The sequence below is a fragment of the Neopsephotus bourkii genome, unplaced genomic scaffold, assembly GCF_033783945.1.
Source record: "Neopsephotus bourkii isolate Nb327-2 ecotype Australia unplaced genomic scaffold, CSIRO-AGI_Nbou_v1 NB_318, whole genome shotgun sequence".
Taxonomy (NCBI): Eukaryota; Metazoa; Chordata; class Aves; order Psittaciformes; family Psittacidae; genus Neopsephotus; species Neopsephotus bourkii.
In genome coordinates, this window is record NW_026900826.1 from 5,180,487 (window position 1) to 5,193,310 (window position 12,824).

The 12,824-nt window shown below is 39.2% G+C and overlaps 1 long non-coding RNA gene across 1 annotated transcript in view; it reads right to left on the reverse strand.

The window, feature by feature from the left end:
- The window catches only part of LOC133209094 (uncharacterized), a 32,113-nt gene extending 26,481 nt beyond the window's left edge, over nt 1-5,632 (reverse strand). The window contains exon 1 of the long non-coding RNA XR_009724590.1: nt 5,382-5,632. This is a non-coding gene — a long non-coding RNA (uncharacterized LOC133209094). The remainder of the gene's footprint in view (nt 1-5,381) is intronic.
- Between the last annotated feature and the right edge of the window lie 7,192 nt (nt 5,633-12,824).

The following is a 12,824-nucleotide window of genomic DNA, read 5'->3' on the forward strand; positions in this document are numbered from 1 at the left end:
ACATTTGCTCACCATTACACATATGCATGTTATTTCAGGATGAGAAAAGGAACTGTTAAATTACTCAGGAAGCCTCTGCATTTTCTTGCCATGATACATGATTTTGATTTCAGCATAGCACATTTTATAGTCTCTTTTTGTGATTAAATCCTTTGTCTACTTAGATCGTAAAGCATTTTTGGTATGGATCTGCATGGAGCTCTACAATGCCTAGTACAGTTTCCTAATATTGAGTATAGAAAATAGAAAGAGATATGCAACACATAGAAAAAAGATAACATTAGTTCTTAAGATCTACACACAGAAAGTGTATGAACCATTTAATTTACTACATTACTAGTTCTGTGATAAATTAATCAATGTTTACATTTGCAGTGAGTGAAACAATGCATCCTTCAAGCTTTCTTCAAATAAATACATTGACAATGCCAACAAATTACTAACTTCATGTATTTGTGAAAACAGAGATTCAGTCTATGCTACTTCCAAAACACCAGTTTGTTCCTGCAGCACGGGCACAGCTAAATCCTAGCAGGTTGGACTTGACCAACACGAGTCACACAGACCACAGTAGAGAAGAGAAGTCACAGTGGTTTCTGGAACTTTAATGTAGATGCACTTAGTAGTACCTAGGATTCTTCAGGCTGGTTTTGGAAAAACTTCTTGTCATTGCTAGGATTACTTGAATAAGGCTAGTGGGAGCAAGACTGTGCTGTTAAGATGAAGGAAAAAATACGGATATAGCCAAAAGTTGTGCAAGGAGAAGAATGAGAGGTCAGAAAGTCTCATAGTGGGTAGATGTAGAACAGAGTCCAAAATCTTAAACTGAAGTTCATATCTGTACAAATTATTCACTTAATTACTAGACTATGTATTTGTTAAATTAATATTGAAACTGTCATATTATCTGATCTTTGTGTCATATTTTCCCCTCAACAGCTTTTAAACTTTTCATCTCATCTTACACCTTTGAATATTGTATCTTACTCCTGATCTCCTGATTTCCAGATACATAAGATTAATAATTGCACTGTCTTCAGTAGGAAGAGTATCTGTAAACTTGAGCTAACTAAAACGGAACTAAATTCTATAGAAGACAAGTTACAATTTAAACCTTAATTTCCTTTTTCCTCACCACAGGTTAGCTAGAGACAGTAAAGCTAACTTTTATAAAGAGGTATTTTCCAATGTTGAAGACAACTGAAAATGCTGATTTCTTATTCTACTATTACATATGTCATTTTAACACATTTAATTTACCACATCTTATTCTCCTGCAATGTAAAGATGTTCTTCAATAGATACCTAACAGCTGGGATGACTCAGGCTTTTTTGGAATATTATTACATGCCTCTACATTGCACAACTGGGTTAGAGATAGGAGGAACTCAGTGCTCTGGGCTGTATCCATAGTAACCTGTGCATTTGACAGTTGTATATGGGAGAATAGAGAAAAAGGAGAACAAGAGATGACAAATGTAAAAGACAGGGGCTACCTCCAAAAAGAAAAAAGGATAAAGAGGAAAAAAGGAAGGGACTTCAAAAAGAGAGGAAGAAATAAGAAAGGTGGAAAACTAAGGGCTTCCCTTTCTGAGTATTTGTCTTTCAAGTTAAAATACAGAGGTCATACATTAAAAAGCAGCTGGTAAAAGTGTAAAATTGAATTTCTTTAAATGACCCAAACTCTACTCTGAAAATATATTTACATAAAAAGCAGCTGGTAAAAGTGTAAAATTAAATTTCTTTAAATGACTCAAACTCTCCTCTGAAAATAAATTTACACCCCAGTAAATTTAATACTTAAAATAGAACTGTTCCTTGGTGCTCTAGGATAGCCAAAGTAGTCTGATTTTTATAAAAGGGTACTTTGTTATGCTCATATAACTCAAAAGTGCTTGAGGTTTGTTTAAATGACTGAGATAGATACAATTTTACAGGTGTAATTTCAGAATCAACTCTGTAAACATTCTGCCCATGATAATGTTTTGAAAAAACAAGTCAGTGAAAACTAGAAGATGCAAATTTTGAAGATTGTTTCTTTATGTAAGAAAGATAAAAATATCTATTTGATATCTTACTGAATACAGTAATAACAGGGATAACATTTCTTAAGCAACAGGTATCTAGTCTTTTATAATAATTTGAAAAAATTTGCAAGATGTATTGTAAAAGATTAATTAGAAGCAGTGTTTCAAAGTTATAATATACCGTGAGAACAACTTTTTGTTACACTGATTATTGGGTCATATACTTTCCTGCAAGGAAATCAGGAGGCTATAATAAAGTCTCAAAATTCACTTCAATGTGTAGTTGAGTATGAACAGATAGAGATACATTTTGCTAGGAGGAGCCAAGAATAGCACTAATAAACCACGCTTTCAATACAACCTGACTCAATGTAAAATGACAGCTGAATTTCGGGAGTGCTATTGGGCACCCAAGGTGTGCTGGGGTCGCAAGCAGCTGGAACTAATCTACAGCACAAGCTGGTAGGGCATTGCTGTTTGTTTTTGCTTTAGCTGCATGCTCCATTTTGTATTGTATTTCACAACTGCCTGATAATACGCTGCCTGGACAAAGAGACATTAATCATAGTGTCATCCGGTTTTGTAAACAAGGACCAAAGCCTTCATTTAAAGAAGAGGAGAGAAAAGTAAGTGGATGACGGGTGGGAAAGGAAATGGTTAGCCTGCACAGAAATGACATTCTGTGTATGACCTAACTCTATCTTCAGTGCAATTTTAGCTTATTGCTATGATTGCATAAGTTCCTTCAAAAAATTCTTACCTCACTGGATAACCTTGTACTTTTGCCATATTGCAGCTGGACTATGGTTTTTAGTGAACAAAGTCTTAATGTTTGTAGCAGTATTATTTTACATGTGCTTCTAGAACTTGGGTTCAAGTATGCCAAAGATCTGGGAGAAACTGTTTGACAATGTTTGATTCAAACTACAGTTTTAATGCAAATTTAAAGGTTGAAATTAAGGTTTCCTCAAAGGCTCAGAAAGTATAGGATAGAGCTTTGAGTCAAAATCCACTCAAACATCTCCTTTTCAGTCTGGGATACTCATAGCCAATATAAGAATTTAGCAATTGTGCTGGTTCCACTTTTTTGTCTCTTTTTTTCCATTTACTACAGAAAATAAAGCAAAAAATAAGAAAGAAAATGTCTTGGGCTAATTATCATATGAAACAATTCTTCTAAACTCAGCACAGACCAGGAGAACGGTTTTCTAAGCAGCTTAATGCTGAGCAGGCCAGACAGGAATTGAATTGTATCCTGAGCTGCTATCTTATATGTAATACACTGTGAAAAAAATAATTACAGACTATATCATAGTTACTAATATTTATCAGAGCCCCGTTGTTTTAGCAAGAAATGAATATTTAATTTTATTTTTTTAGCTTGCTTCTAAAAGCAATGGAAATATTTTCTTGTATAACATAACCGATTAACACCTGTTTTAATTAACCTCTTAACAATAACCTGAAAATTAAGTGTATACACCTCTTAAACTACACTACAAAATGAAACATTTTGTTTTCTATTAAGCTCAATTCCTTCATATGTTACAAAACTACAATGCTGAACAAACTGTCAGCATATTTCTTCACACTTTAACTGTAATAAAATACAGCCATATACAGAGTGTCTGTGAATTCAACCCAAAACCTTGACACATAGCTGATATAACTGAAGGGAAAAAAAAACAAAGCCAATAAGTTTTAATTACTTTCTTTCCTTTCCATTCTTTATTTCTAAGTTTTATCAGTTAGAGGGGGTGGAGGTAAAAACCATGTGCTTTCTGAAAACTAGTGAAAGGGGCTAAGCAAACTATATATATCTTTTATGTAAACAGCTCCAAGATTAGTCGTGGTCTCTGCTTATATGAAAATAGCATACATGAAAAGCAAGTGTTAAATGTTGAAGTCTGTAAAAGATCAAGATGGTAACACATTTTGGCTTTTCTGTCTCATAAGCATTCTTCTGACAAGTCAACCCAGTATCAAGGGCATAAAAATTCACAATCTATGACTTTCCTATCAACGTCCATTTTCAGGGAGAATGAACTGAATACATTATGTAGAGGTGTGCTTTTCCACAACAGAAGCCTTTATAGCCCCTGTCGCACCCTGTCAGCAAAAGAAATCATTGTTAGATGTCTGCAATCACCTCACTAGATGCCTCTTTAGAACTGTTTGTAATTTGTCCAATTCACACCTAAATCTGGACACAGTGCCCTAGAAGTGTCAACTTTGATGCTGTGTTGGGTAGAGCTGCTCTCCTAGTTGAACCCCTTCTGTTTATATATCCTAATTAAGACAGGGACATTCTCTATAGAAAATCCATACAATTATATGTAATACAATTCCATACAACAGTGTTTGCTAACTGGGCTTGTTTCCTCAGAACGTGTAACAGGTAACAGAGCAGCTCAGGCAGAAATGTGAACAGTGATCACCAAGCGCAGCCAGATTTTAAACCAGGATCAGTGCCTATCCATCCTTCTCCTGTGTAACAACTGTGTAACAACTCTGTAAGGACATATATAAGGTTTTGTTGTTCCCCCCCAACTTTTCTCCCTGACAACGCTGCTTGTTTTACGTGATTCAAATCTCGAGAACAGATTTCTACTAGTAGAAATTATCCGAGGAGCAAATCTGGTCACATGCTTCTAGTCACTGTATTGTTTTGTATGACACTTGCAAACCACGTGTCCTTCACACATGGGTCAAGGGAAGCAGTCATGCTGCCCTACAGCAGCAGCTCAGTCCTAACTATACATGTAGAATGTTCTGGAAATCTACAAACACCTTGTTGTGGTGTTTCCAGTCTAACTTAAGACACTGTGAAAAATCACCCCAAACGGTGAAGAGAGCTCACGTGTGCCCAGACGTGCTCATGACGTTGCTCTCGGAGCAGTACGGGCACGCCGTGGCCCAGCTCCTCGGTCCTTCCCTCCAACACACGCTCAAACCCGCGCCTGCCCTGCCCCGTCCTTCTGCCGCCTCAGCTCTTCCCTCCAGGGCAGGAGCATCGCCAGCCACCTCCGCGCCCGGCGGGTCCCGCTCGCGGAGGGAAGCAAACACGGCTGTCAGGCGGCCTCGAGCTGACAACAGTACCTGGGCCTGCGGCTGGATTTCTGCTGCAGATTGTTCCAGCCACCCCCTTTCGTCTTGGCACCGTTTGCGCAGCCTGAACAAAGGCGGAGTCCGGTGTTTTTGCCCTCTGTTTGCCGTTTATAGGTGTCTGTCAGAGGGCCCCAACCTGAGGAGATCCCGCGCGCCACTCTCCCTCTCAGGGCGTCCAACGGCCGTCAGCGAGGCGGGAAAGGGCGGGAAACCGCCGCGCGCGCCAGAGGCAGCCCCCAAGCTCACCTGAGGGAGCGCCCCCCGCCTGGCTCCTCCCCGGCCCGGCCCGGGCGCGGCCCCGGCACCCCCTCCCCCGCTGGAAGGGGCGGGCAGTCCGTTCTGAGCTCCAGCGGCGAGCGCGGCTGGTGGGGTGACGGCAAGAGCGGCACGAAGTTCACTGGAGACCCCCTCACAGGGTGAGGCGGCTCGGGACGGATGGGGAGAGCGGTAGCTGGTTGCGACGGAAGCTCTGGGCGCCGAGTTGGGGGGGAGGACCGCGTCGCACTGTTCTCTCTGCAGAGATGGCCGGGGCCGGGCGGCACTGGGCTGTGGCGCGACCTGAGCGGAGCGCGGCAGGCACAGGGGACGTCGCCGTGTTGGGTTGCCGCCTGCGGCTGTGGAGGTGGCTCCCCCAGCTGAGGGGCTGGCTTCCCTCCTCTACCTCGACCCGTTAAACACGCTTTCTGAAAGGCCGAGGGTGCCGCTTTCTCTCTGGCGCGAGGGGAGAACAACACGGCTCTCCCTCTACGACCGCCGGTAACGCGCGGGGAGGCCGGTGGAGCACCGTGTCGGGGCAGGCCTTCCCCCGGAACGTTCCTCGGGGCTGAGCTGGCGAGCGGCGGCTATGCCGCCCCTGGGGCGAGCGTGCGGAATGGGCCGCGGAGGGGCGAGGGAGTTCCGGGAAAACACTCCGATAAGACCTATTTCCGAGTTTTCCGTCCCAGCTGTGAAGAGTAGGGGCTCTTTTCCCCAAGTGCGTGTACCAGCCTGTGCGGTGGTTGCGGTGCCTCAGCTGGAGGTGCCTGTGTCGGCCTTGGCTCTAGGTGACCGCGCACTGGCCGGGCTGGGGGGCGCTGAGGTCAGGAGCCCCGGGCTGCTCGGTCGGCGAAGAGCCCCTCGCGGGTCGCCGAGACCGAGGTGTGTCGGGGGTGCCGCTGCCGCCAGCCCGTACGCATTCCTCCGGGGATTCCTGGCATTCCTGAGCTGAGGGCACTCTGACTTCTTCATCTTCCTTTTATTCCACGAATTAGCTTATTTTTGCGAAAGGGTGTGCCCGCATTGTGTGTGTTCTTTTTCATGGGAAAAGCTCAGAATGGCAGTTCAGACATTTATTCTTCTTCCCAATTAACTTTGCATATGATATAATTTATAACCCTCCCATATGATGACAAGTTTATCGGTAGATGAGTACTGCGATAAAACTTTTGTGGTGAGTTTTGAATTAGCATATGCAGTTGACAGAAGAGTAGTTGTTACAGCATTTACCTTTCTCCTGCTTTTCTCTTAGTTTGTAAGTATTTTTTAAAAATCTCTGCAATGTAGTTTAAACAGTCATCAAATTTGAAACAGTGCACACCTATCCTTGACAGTTGTTTTACTTATCTGGACATCTACACTTTGTTTAACTTACATGCATTCAAATACAAAATCATGCAAATGAATCGGAAACCCCATAGGATGTAATTATTTATAATTTAGTTATCTATATGAAATTGATGGATTTGGTGTCTGATACCTATTGTGACAACTGTCATATGTCTCATAGCTAAGGATCTCTTTATAGAGCTGGTTTTAGATAACATTAAAACTTTTATAAAAATATAAAATGGCAAAACCAAACCAGTGACTACTTTTTTAAGGTACTTTCTAAGAAGTTGATTGACTAGCAATTGTATTTTTTAAAAATGATATTGTCATTGAATTGTCTTGTTTTTTCTCATGTTAGACCCAGAATAAATTCACTTACACTCGTGTGTACTAAGGCAGTTGTGGTTACTACTGATTAATATAAAAGTGTACCAAGTTGCTATAAGCCTTTTTCTAATAGAGTGTTAGTTTGGATGTAGGTCTTTTCTTTTGGGAAAAGATTATAAATGGGAATTAAAAGTTTTCATGCAGTTTTGGAATGTACTAGTGGTAGTGTAGCAAGCAGCATGTTTTACAAAGATGAAGCTGGTCATGTTATGGAAGGCAATTACACAGCTTTTTATGAAACATAGTCATATGCTTTTTGAAACATACCTGCACTTTTTAAATAGAAAATGTAAAATTAGCAGTATTTCTAATTTTTATTAAGGATTCTTTTAGCATATTAAGATAATCTTTACATAAGAGAAGTTAATTGTTCTTAGTAGAGTTTTTCAGTTTAATTCTTTTTTAAATGATATAAATAAAATGCAGTGCTTCAAATGAAGTGTCTTATAAAGGGACTGAAATTTTTACATGTATGTATTTATAATTTAGATGTGTTTCTTAAACTTTAATCACTGGCAAAGAATTCCTAGTTGGCTTACATACACCTTGAATTGCAGCTGATGTTAACTGTTTCTAAAACCTTTTTTAGTGCAAATACACACTAGACAGGATTATTTTAGCAAATATAACATTATCATGGAAATGGAAAGGTAGGACTTATCATGACTAACCTTTTAGATTACAGAATTTGTGGTGGTAATCCAAAGAGTCTGTCTTTTCTGTGGGTGTATCACAAAACTTACTTTATTTTCAGTATCTGACTTAGTTGCGTTTTGCTTTTAAATCTAATAAATGGGATGGCTGATTAGGCTGCCTGAATGGCCTCCAAGCAAATCATCTTATTTTAATTTCCGTTAATTGCATTAAATCTCACTGTCCCCAGTAAAATGACTGAGAATGCACTGAGGTCCCCCTGACTGGGTATATATAGGGGATGTGGAATTCAATTCACTGCAAAAACGGTTTATGGTGTATCCTGTGTAAGGAATTTTACCTCAATGAAAGGATGACAAAACTGAAGGAAAGACAGTTCCCTGTTCTGGTTTACCTTGTGTAATAGGAAGTTGATCTTTCTGGGAGTATTGGTGAAACTGGTTTGTCTAGGCTCTGCAATGTCATCTGAAATGTGTAGGTGAAATGGCATGACCTCAAACTTGCATTTTTAAATTATTTGTCAGGGAGCAAGGCAAGATGAACACATGTGCAAGGTTGATTATTCAGCCTGGACCATTGTGGGCAGGTTGTTACTTAAAAATTATTTTGAGGCCAAATAATTCTGCTGATGTCAGAAATTAAACAAAAATAGACCACAACAGTTTCATTCTGCAGTATTCTGTTTTACCATTTCTGGTTTTCAAGTCACAGTGGTTACGATGATGTCATTAATATCTGTCCTTTTTACTGTGTTGATAACCTGAAAACGTGCATATTAATACCAGGCATGTGAGCCTGATTACATAAAAGAATGTTCAGCCTATAGCAGTGTCTACCTATGTTGATAGAAGGGGAAAAGCAAGAATCTGCTCAAGATCACTAATGCTAATAGATTTTTTGAGAAATGGCAGTGAACACTAAAGTAATGGACCATTTTTCCCAGTTCTGCACCCTTTCTATGCAAGTCTGAATGGCAGCAGAAATGCTTCCTACTGTCCACGTATTCTGATAAAGCAGGCTTAAAAAAATGTGTGTTGCTGCTGTCTTCTGTCTGCCCCACTTACCCTTCTTTTATAGGGGTAGGAAGATGTTCTCTTCTACCTGATCGGCTCAATGATATTTTTCAGAGCCGGGCTTTACGAGGAATTATGTCTTTAAAATACAGAGATTATCAACTGTCTTGAATGGCCAGGATGAGGTGAAGATGTTAGAATTTTTCCAGTTTTGTTGCGAGGTCTCAAGAAACTGCATAATGAGGAGGATGGTGTTGGCTTGATGCATCTTCATCTTCAGTTTGGCAGTTTACAGGGGTTTTAACACGTCTTGAATGTTGTGCTGGTATTATGTGTAAAAATGAAAAAGTTGGTTTTGTCATTTCTGTTCTTACCTAGCAAAATAATGGAGAACTGTCCCACTGTGAATGCTACATGACTTGGTTACAAGGAAGGTTCTTAATGTGTTCAAGGGAATGTTTATTCCAGGCATGTTTATCTAGAAACACTAACACATTTCAGGAACTGTTTTGGTCTTGACTCCCTGAGTAGGTTTAAAATCTAAGTGGTAATGTTTTCCAGTATAGCCAAGTATGAAAATTTAATGTTTAAACCCGAGAAATTAGCACATTAGGAATGCATGTACCAAAGATTTAGTGAAGTGGTAGTCATGGAGTCACCTCTCTTTGGGATTACAGCTCAGCGTATTTGCTGTGACCTTGTACCATCTCTGCTAACATTGTTGCCAGACTCCTTCAAGGAGTTTATCCAAATGTAGGCTTGTAACCTTCTGTTTTATGTGAAATCGAGTGGGTGACAAAATCCATAGCCAAACATTTTAAGTGCATAATATAGTTTTTCCATTAATGGCTCTAAATGTTTAGCCAGATTAACTCTGATTTAAGTGAAATTGACCCATCTTTTGTATTTCTTGGATGCATTAGCCAGATTGACAGTATGAGATTTAAAATAAAATGCCTATAATAACCTTTTCACATTCTATTTGAATTTGGTGAAGACAGAGAGCAATAAGGAATAAAGGTGATTTGAGAGATGTCTCAGAAAGCACTTTGACTTAAAAAAAAAACAACCTAAAACATCAGGGAGATCCGTAAAACTGGAGGATGCCTCAATTATTATCACTGTGAGGGTCTCTAGGCATGGTAGGAGTCATTATCATTCAAATAGCTATGTGACTGTTGGAATCCTGAGCACAAGTTTTGACTGCAGGCATTGGCAGAAATTAATAATCTTTAGTTATATGTATGATGTGGAAATTATATGAATACATTCTGAAAAGGAGACTTATTGGCTAGGCTGCCCATGCTTACGCATTCATATGTACGCATGCCTGTGTATTTCCCTGTGTGTGTATACATAATCTCTTATAGATTCTTGCAGAAGCCTTATAAGTAATTACCAGCCACTAGGGGTGTTTTAACACTATTTTAAATTCTATTAAATTATATCTAGAAAAGCTGATGAAGTTTATTAGAGTAGAAGATTTATGTATATAAACCCGCTCAAAAGTGGGTAGCGATTTGTGATCTATTTCTGTGTAAAGCATAATGCAGCAGTGGTGGGTGAAATTTGAGCTTCTGTATAGAGATCATAGAATCATAGATGAGGGAATGTTTTCAGTAATGTGAATAGAGCTCAGTATATTTTTGTTAGGCTGGGTTGAAACTCTTAATATGTTGGGGTATGCCTTCATACAGTCATTTGCACACCATTAGCTGTTATATGCAGGGAGCGAATGTTCAGCAGTAGCAGCCTTTGAAAGAACAACTGGTACGTAATGTTACATTATAATTCCACAAACACATCAGGCCTCCTAAAAAAGCAGCCCTACCTCTCTCATTCCCCCCCCAGTAATTGATATATACCAGTGTGGAGGTAAGTGGCAGCTTGTGGGAGTTGGTTAAACCTGTACTCAACATACAAGCAGCATCCATACTGCACAGCTTTGGTTGTGTACGATTCATAAGCCCTTCTAAGTGATGCATCTCCTGGTGGAGCAGTCCAGCACATGATGAAGCTCCTTTTCTCTGTGTAGCTATCTAGACTCTTTCTTCTCTACTCGCTTATGTCTCAGACGGAGTGTGATGATACCCTCTTGTCTCATGGTGGCTGGGCTCAGGGCCTGCAATTCTGACTGCATATTTAAATTTTAAAATGCATGGTTGAGTTAGTTGAAAGAAACTAGATGGGTGTGAAGCCAGGTGCTTAAAGAATACAGTATAATTAAGTCAAAGTTTAACAATAGAAAAATGGGAGCCATAACCAACTTGAATGCTCATGAAGCTGTGGCCTTATGTTGGTTGTGTAAACATGATTCCTGAAGTCTATTTTACCTGTATTTTTTGTACTTAAATACTTGCATCTCCATAAAGTTTAACCCTTTCCTGTGTGTTGTCTTATAGGGGAGACTTTGATTTTTGCATGCAGTTGTACTCATGTAGTTCATTAATTTTATTTAGGAATAAGCTATACTTCTGTAGTCAGGGTTTTATACTGGTTTTATCTGTTGTGTTGCTGTAACTGTAATTTCTGTACACAAAGTTATATTTTGGGGGGTGAGAATACTGAGAAGAATGTCCAGTGATATGTCACATTTAAATCAAAGGAATAATTTCTGGAGTAAGCAAGTTTATTTAAGTTAATATTATAAGTAATTTTGTGTTCTTGAAGCACTGCCAGAACTTTTTAACAACTGTTACCCTAACTGTTTTCATACTTTGGGAAGGGCTTTCTGAGAAACTATTTTAATAAGCTTGAGGTTTTTGCCCAAGCCTTTAAAAATATGAACAGGATACTCTTTATTATTCAAACAATTATGATATCATTTGGATATATTAAGATGATTTCCTTTGGAACAAAATACAAAGTTTCCAATGCTGACAATTGGAGGAAAATGTAGTGAAACAACACAGAATCTCTTGTGGAGTGGGTGTAATCCTATCAGATGTTTGGATAAAACCCAGCTATTGTATTTGAAATTACAAACTGCTTTTAGAATCTGTAAGCATGCTTGTGTCTTTCAGCTGCTGTTTCTGTCATTTCTTCAAAGACAGGAACATTTAGAATTTGATAAACTAGGAGAGAGTATATGTAAAATACAGTTTCCTCTTGGTGACTTCATTACCCCTTTTTTTTTTTTTTCTACTCTTGTCCTTTGTAAATTTGTCAGAAAAATGGACAAGTAAGTGTGGTAATATCACTTGTGTATAATTAGCTCCAAGATAAGTATTTAGAAGGTTTTCTTCTTTGCTTGCTTTTTTGTAGTTGAAGTTTATAAACATTATTGCACTGCAGTGGTGTCAGTATACTTAAAGTGCAGGTAGATAACCCCAGTAGATTTTATCCTGTGTTAGTGGCAAAAAAGAGCTTGTACAGGTGTATGTAAGTTTGTATGGGACATGAAACAGTATAGTGGTACAAGTACACTCGAGCAGGTATTTGTATAAAGGTAGTACCAATGTAACTATTAATAAACAAGTGTAAATCTCTATCTGCCTCCAGTGACTTAGCTAGTACCATTGTTTACAAGGCCTTGGACTAGTCGAGACAGACGACATGAATTAGTTTCTTGGAGGTGATACAGGTTGACTGCTGTTAGTATACTTTTAGTGTGCTTTGTGTCTCTGATGTCCTTTTGTTTGATTTGGAAGAATCTGGAAAGCAGTTACTTCAGTGAAGAAAAAGAGAACTTTTTAATAATGACATAAAGTTGCAGTGGCGATAGTTTAGAAAACTACAGGAGAAATTTGGGGTTTTCTTACTGTTTTTATCATTACCAAAAATTAATGCTTTAATTTCCACTCAGTAAGCAAGGTTAATAGGTTGTGCCATATTTCCTCTGGGAATAAATCTTGTAAAATTATGAGAATGTGAATTCATACACAGCAGGTTAAGAAAATGGGATATATATTATGTCCTTGTCTTCAGTCAAATTTTGACAATTTATGAGACCTGAGGATCTGCCAAAATATCTTGTTGCTGACTTGCAGCCATTGAAGCAGATTTTTGGGGAGTACAGGGAAAGGGCAGGAGGTCAGGAAAATAAACC